The sequence below is a fragment of the Heteronotia binoei genome, chromosome 5 (genome assembly GCF_032191835.1).
Source record: "Heteronotia binoei isolate CCM8104 ecotype False Entrance Well chromosome 5, APGP_CSIRO_Hbin_v1, whole genome shotgun sequence".
Taxonomy (NCBI): Eukaryota; Metazoa; Chordata; class Lepidosauria; order Squamata; family Gekkonidae; genus Heteronotia; species Heteronotia binoei.
Window position 1 is genome coordinate 81,671,746 of NC_083227.1, and position 8,284 is coordinate 81,680,029.

The window sequence follows — 8,284 nt, forward strand, 5'->3', positions numbered from 1 at the left end:
GGCGAGGGGCCTGCTTACCTTCGGGACCGCCTCTCCCTGTATGAGCCCCATAGGTCCTTACGATCAGCGACCCAACAACTTTGGGTAATTCCCGGCCCCAGAGACGTCCATCTGACCTCAATAAGGGACAGAGCCTTTTCAGCCCTGGCCCCTGCCTGGTGGAATGAGCTCCCCCTGGAGATCCCGGCCCAGCAGGATCTGCTTCAATTCTGCAGGGCCTGTAAAACAGAGCTCTTTTGCCAGGCTTTCAACTGAGGCAGTGGGCATCACTTGTTACCGGCCTCCCCCGCTCATTCCATCCCAGTGCTACAAGACCTGCTGGACCTGGACAATCGGCCATGTCTGTGAGGTGAAATCTGCCATCTTAGTCTTTGTAATTTTAGATTTTATATATTTTAAATTGGTCTTTTACTGTTTTTACGATGTAACCTGCCCTGAGCCTGTTCTATGGGAAGGGCAGGCTAAAAATCAAATCAAATAAATAAATAAAAATAATAAATAATTTTATTCATTTGGAAACAAGATGGGAAGTGCAGACTTAATTTCTGCATTACTGGTTCCTAGCTAAATACAAATTACTGGAGTGCATTGTCAGGTTGGGGTTGGCTGTTCAAAATGGAGAAGAGAGTTCAAAATGTCACTTGTCTAGCTTAGGGTTGTCATCTTCCAGGTGGTGCCTGAAAATCTCCTGGAATCATCTCCAGGCAACAGAGATCAGTTTCCCTGGAGAAAACAGCTGCTTTGGAGGGTGGACTCCATGGCATTATACCACGATGTGATGTTGCCCCCCCCCCGCAGACTCTACCCCCAAAGTCTTCAGGTATTTCCCAACTCAGAGTTGGTAACCCAAGTCTAGCTCAAGCATTAAAGCAAGTTAGTTACTGGGAAGAATATTTTTCCTCCATGGTATGGGAAAATAAATCATTTCCCCTGTAATGAATACTTGACCTCAAGTTCAACTCAATGAGATTTTGCACATAAGTAAGTCTTCACTTTAAAACCAACTCAAAGAATCATCTCCTTTACTTTTTTAAAAAATTGGTTTTCTCAGTTTTAAATGTATTTTATACACCCTTCATACATAGAGACTAACAAGAAAAATTGTGAGAACCAATCTTTTGCCCTCTATCACTCTGTACATAGTGAGTGGCAAGGAATGGAAAACTGAAATGTTGACAAAGCTGAATTTGGCTCAGAAAGGTTACTTGGACTACTCCCTGGTGCTTCAAAACAAGCACTTAAGAGGAGAAAGTTCATAGATCAAAAGCAATTTGAAAATAAACCATATAAACAAGAAGTGAAGCCTGGGATGGTCCCCAGTTGCATTTATTAGAGAAGGGATTTTTGCTGAAAGCGGTCCACCTAACTTAAAACTTCATACCACAATTAATACAAAGTTTTATGTGCATTAATTGTTTAAAAAATTCTTTATTACATATGTCCATTTTCTTTAATTTATCCTTTGCATCCATTGGAAACCCATTTTAGTTTAGAATCTGCATTTTCCACCCAGCTAGACTAAACTTTCAAAAACTGCGCCATTCAGCCATAGGATGCTGCCAGATTCAAGCACACAGGAGAAAGCCTCCTCATTTCCTTAACAGTATTCTTTCTTGCAGCAGACACACAGAGGGCTACATTATCCCCCCTCCAAAAGTTGAAGGTAATATGGTAAACACAAAGGCTTCACCAGGCAACGGAGGAAAGCAGACATCATTGAAGAATGGCCATCCCGGAACAGCAAGACAGTACAATGACACATGCATTCCTGCCAATCTTCATTATCAGAATCAATGGACTTTCCTGATCTTTCAACTTACGTTGTCCATCGTGCCTTTTTGCCCCTCATACTCCTGCTGTCTGTAAACTGAAACAGCATCTGAGATGCACCAGAATACCAACCACCATTTCCTATTAATGACCTTTGGAAATATATTTGAGTACACAACTGAAATGCATTACAAAAATACTCATGCCTATTTGGTCATAAAGGGAGCCACCCTAGGCAAATCTACTCAGAAGTCCAGTTTGATTCAATGGGATTTAATCTCAGGAATGCGCTATCAGGATGGTAGTTTATGTACACAGCTGACTGATGAGGACAGATGACCTACCCATATTGGTTGCCTGTTAAGTTGCCTTATTTGCACAGCAGATCATTATCTGTCTTGCTTGGAAATTAGATCTCACAAATTTGACAATGTAAACTGCATTCTCAAATAAGGAGACTTAGGAGCTGGAGAATGAGAGACCAGATGTCAAGTAAAGGTGTACAAATGTACCATTCCTGAATGACAAATGGTGTTTTCAGAGACCCAGGAAAATGTGTATTTTGAAGCTAATACTACAGATATTGGTTGCATGCCCTGACACTCAATCACTTGCTGTCTTTCGTTTCTTCAGTACCATACCAGGAAGCTTACATCCAGTATGTTTTTCTATTAACGCGTCCAAGCTTGGTGATCAATAGGTGAATTTTTCCTTATGGGCAAGTTACATTGGCAGGGACCTATAAAAATCCCTTTTTACTTGTTTCTCTTCTAAACTCTGGAACTCTCTCTCCTAGGTGAGATTGGTGCCAACTCTCCAGACCTTCCAGACAAACCCTACTTTTTGTTTTAAAAAATTGTAATTCCAAACGTCTTTGAATCAATGAAAGCAGTGGTTGCTACTACTTCCCCACCACCACTGATTCAGTTACTGCTATATTGTATTTTATGTTTTTGATTGTTAGCTGCTTCAGGTGCTTCAGCAAGGCAGTATATAAATAATTGGGCACTCAGATCGGAGACATTCAAACTTAGAAGCAGGCAAACAATTCTGATGCATAATGCACAGAACGTCTCTTTTCCATCAGAAACCAGGCACAGGATTACCATTAGGAAAGCAGCATGTGAATTGGTCTTCAAATCACAAAGGTCTAACTTACCACATACTACATCTTAACAGGACTTTTAATTATTATTTCTTGTTCTTCAGTTGGCAAAAAAAAATTATCAACCGCTTTCTGCGTGCAGAACCACTTTCTGGGTACAGTATCATACTCCATTTTGAAAAACAACTAGGACAATTTTTAAAAAGGGAAAGAAAGTAAAAGATATGTACTCTGCTTTTCTCCCATTCTACAAAGCCTTTTACTCTAAGATAGTCAAAAACATTTTGAGCAGCTTCATAAATGATCAGTCATGCAGCCCTGATTCATCCATTGTACTGGGCAAGAGTAAATCTATCATGTCGGTATCCCATAACGATAGGGTTGCCAAGTCCAATTAAAGAAAAATCTGGGGACTTTGGGGGTGGAGCCAGGAGACATTGGGGGTGGAGCATAATTGAACTCCAAGGGAGTTCTTGCCATCACATTTAAAGAGACAGCATACCTTTTAAAATGCCTTTCTTCCATAGGAAATAATTAAGGATAGGGGCACCATATTTTGGGGCTCATAGAATTGGACCCTCTGGTCCAATCGTTTTGAAACTTGGGGGGTATTTTGGGGAGAGGCACTAGATGCTATACTAAAAATTTGGTGCATCTACCTCAAAAAATAGCCCCCCCAGAGCCCCCAATACCCACGGATCAATTTCCTATTATTCCCTATGGGAATCGTTCTCCATAGGGAATAATAGAGTGCCTAGTAAACATTTCCCTCCCCCCCCCACGCTTTCTAAAGGGGGGGAGGGCCTCCAAACTAGGGAATCCCCTGCCCCCTCCCTCTTACACACACACACTTACCAGATCTTCCTCCGGACAACTCTACTTCCTGTGAAAACGAAAGCAAAGAAAGGGAGGGGCCGTTCTCAGAAGCCCTTTCTGCTTCCTGCCCAGCCTTAAAGGGGCAGACATTTTGCAAACGGCTCAGGAGCTCTACAACATGAAGCCTAAAGGTATGTTCTCCCCCCACTCCACCCCCCACCCCCGCTTCCAGAGTTTTGAAGAGCGGGAGATGAGGCTGCGAACCCAGAAGTCTCCCGCCAGAGCGGGAGGTTTGGGAAGCCTACATAACGAGCATGCTGTGTGCACCATCACTTGCAAAGCAGCACATTTCAAACCTGCTTGTTCAGTGTGAATGTGAAGTCATGTTGAGGAAGCAAAGAGTTCCTTCTCGGCAAGCAGCAGTGGGAAAAGCCACTTTGGGATGTTACACGACAACAGCAAAATTCTGAAGACTACAAAAAGGCGAAGATTCTTCTTGGAGCAACGGAAGAAAGGAAGCTCAAGATTGTTCCCTTGTAGATTATCCTTTCAAACAGAAACAGCTAGGCGAGCCAATTATACCAAAACAGATTGTCATTCTAACTGCATCATTTCCATTCTGCTCTTTGAAAACACAGCCAAAGCTTTAAAATGAAAATGCATAGTTTTCAACTGGTCTCATTTTGAGGGGAAGGATTTACAGGCTTCTTTGTTACATGCAGAACATAACTTCGCCCCCCCCCTCCCGGCCAGGTTTCACGAGAAAGGAGATCATGGTTTATGTCAAAGTTCATTTATTTTACAGACAAAAAAATACATTATTCTATTTTCAGTCCCCCCCCCCTTTCCAACATCACACAAAACAGGCAGCATATTCACACACACTCACGCATGCCTGCCCAGGAACCATATTGAGTGCTCAGCCATGGGAGGCATTTTTATTTACCCATAAAAACCTCAATGCTTGGAAGGAGACAATTCCTTCACTTAGTGCAGACACTCCTCAACAGCAGAGACAGCGCAAGATGTACAGAGCAGATACTGAGATTTACGAGGAGGTGACAAGGGACAGTACAAGAATGGAGCGCCGCTTCAATTATGGATCAGCATTTGACACACCATGGTTAGCACATCATGATCCAAATTCAGACTCATTCACATCACTCAATGAATCCATCTTCATAATTCAGGGTACTCTGTATTTTCTACAGGTTGTAGGAAGAGGCGTATATAAACGGTCCTGGAATAAACTGTAAGAAAGCCAAGGGAACTGTTTTGTTGCCAAGGGTCCCCTATGCTGCTTGACTAGTAGCATTTTGCCAAGATCCAGGAGCCATCTTACTCAAGAGAAGCATCTATAATTCCAGTTGAACAGAGGCAGGAAAAAATACCTTATATGGTATAACTCTAATACTGTCTGCCCTCCCCCCCCCCCCATCTAGTGCCCTGCGGCCAACAGAAAGATAGAGAACTGGATCATTTCAAGGTAACAATGCATTATAAAAGGGACAGGCATGCCTGTACATATGGCTGGATAACAACCAAGTCACATCACATCTTCCATAATTACCTCACTGCCTAGCTCTACCTGCTATCCAGCGCATTATAGAGGATGTGTAAGTATGTATGTGAATCATAAAGACAGACTGTGGGTAGGCCAGTCCATGCCTGCCAGGTACTCAACGAACACAAACAACTGGAGCCTAAACCATTCAGTATAAAAGACATCACACACTGGCGGTGACATCTCTAAAAGGAGCAATCCTGAATGAGTGATGCCAGTATTACATGTATCCATTTACTACAGATTAAACTGGAGCAGCTGTCACCACAATAATCCTGTCCATTTTCATTAATTTATCCAAAGCAGACATAATCAAATAAGTTTGGGGAGAAAGAGTAATTAAAAAAAAAATCAAAAGGCAAAAAAGATTTAGATGTGCCAAGCAGATATCACAAGGAGTAGAACCATCAGGCAAAAGAGGAAGCAAGTTATTAGCAAGAGGACAGCTGCAGGATCTGCCCAGCTTCCACCTTGTTCCTGAAGGTATCTGCTGGAAAGTATGCTCCATTCGTTTCCAGAGAACCTCCACCCAAGCACTGGATTTCTGCTATATCATCAGAATCCAGTATATTTGGTGCTAACCAACTCCAAATATTAGCAGCAGCAACAACAGCAAATAAGAAACTTATGAGTGTTCGATAGTCTTGCTCCCTCAGAACCTGGGACTCTCAATTGTAAAATTAACTGTGTCACCACTTGCCTTCTGGCCAGTCACAGTTCAAACAAATATGCTCCCATTACACAGAAGGGTTAGTGTGTGCTCCTTTTCATTCCTTCATCTTTTGCTTACTTAGACTGTGAGAGAACATGGTGAGGAAAGCAAGGCATTCCTACACAGATATCCTTCAGAGTCAGAGTATGGGGTTTCCCCAGCCTCAATTTCTCCCTGTCTCCTGTATGGAATCAAGAACACCTCTGTTATTATTGAATAGCTCTCTTTCACTTTACAGATCCCACAGAGAAGCCTCAAAAGATTGGCTACCTTGACTGCCAAAGAAACAGTTAGCTACTTAGTATTGAGGGCTTCATACAACTAAAACCCCAAGCCAAACTCAAGGGAGTCTTATCTAGGGATAGGCACAAACTGGGAAAATTGAGGTTCATCCTGGTTCATGTGGCTTATAAACGATGAACCTTCCAGTTTACCAAACAGGCTCATTTTGTGAGGTTTGTGATGTGGCAGAACAGCCCCTCTGTGAGTTAGAGGTGCCAAACTTACAGTAAGTCTCCAGCTGACTCACCTCTACCTGTCTTCTGTTTGGTGAAGACTGGATCTAGGGAGGCCAAGTTACAGACCCCCAAAACAAGTGCCCACAGGAAAGTGCTCTCTGGGGAAAACACAGCTGCAGGCTCAGGAGGAGTGTGTCGAATGGCTCCTCTGCAAGCTAGAGGCATTTAACTCGCAGACCTCCCTGGGAGGCCCCTCTACCTGACTTCCAAGCTTAGTGGAGATTGGCTTGGGGGGGGGGGGCAAGCACCACCTGCCTCCTCATCATAAACATTGTTGCTGCAGATGAGCAATCCTTCTCCTTGGGCCCAGAAGATGGTCACATGCCTGCCTCCTCCTGGAGGATCCTAGCGTCCAAAGTGCAAAAAGAGGGGACTTCATGGGAGATCTGGCACAGGGTGGAGAGTTGGAAAATCAAAACAAGGGGCTGGCACATCAGGGGCATCTGATGAGGGGTGCCCAAAAGCATGGACGTTGAGGATCCTAGGGTCCAAAGTGCAAAAGGGAGGATCTAGCAGAAGGCCTAGCACAGTGTGTGTGTGAAAAGTTGGAAAACCAAGACAAGGGGTAGTCACAGAAAGGCAACTGAGGATGGTAAGTGGGGGTGGGGGGGTGCCCCCAGAGGTGAGGAAGTCAAGGATCCGAACGGCAAAAGGGGGAGGAAGAAATTGAGGGTTCAAAAATCCTACTGAGGAAGAGTGTGGGCCCTCAGCTGAGGAACCCACTGGCTGAGCCCCTCTGCCCAGTTTGAATAGAAGGACAAGTGCCTCAGAGCCCTGAATAAGCATCAAACACCCCCAATGCCACTGTTTTCATACTGAGGAATAAGTTCCACTTCCCTTCCTTCTCTGCATCTAACTCTATCACTGCCTAATTGACTGCTGCAAAGTAAAAACAGCTGCATGTGAGCCAGCAATATATATTCATTTTGCTCCCATAGAAGAAAGGGGACCTTCTTGTTGGCAGCCAGCACTGCCTGTTTAGCTTCAGAGGCCACTATTGGAGTTTCCAGGGCTGCAGAAGTCCATTACCTCTGTTGCTTTGATGATTAATTGAGCAGTGCCAGCATGTCTGCTGCACAAACCCATGACATGAAGAACACAAACCTCTGTGAAAACCACGGAGATTTGTTGCAGACCCAATCACACAACCCTCAGCTCATGAACCAGGCAATGTTTGTGACAATTTAGGTTTGTGTGCATCCCTAGTCTCATCTAATCCTAAAAACCTGTACTACACAGTACAATCAGCCTCAACTGGAGAGCAAAATGGTGGTTTGCACTGAACAGCGTGCTTCCAGCCTAGACATCTAAGTTATTGCTACCCTGTATTCCATTTTGATGCCAACCTTATTGTCATTCACAACCTCTCAACACATGGCTTACCAAAATACTTCCACTCATGCAATACTTTGGAACACTTCTGGATCTGTCAGTTTGAGCCAACTCTTTCTTTCCTAGTCCCACTGGCTCTGGAGTTCTGCCAGCATCAAGCAACAGATATCTTTCTGTAGCTCTCTCTTGGCTAAGCTTTATCTGTAAACTCAACCCTGATTCAGTGTACGAAATGCACGGCTGCACATCCACCAGTCAGAATGGCTTAGTTGCACAGCAACACGTTCCACAGAGACCTTTCCCTGCTGGCCACTTTTCATCCCTCTTGCAATATCCGAGATATATATTATAAATATATATATATATATATTATACACACACACTCTTCTCCTGTGATGAATCATGGGAATATTTAGCAAATCTTTCCTGAAAGAGTATTCAGAGTTTTCCCATGTCACAAATCCTAC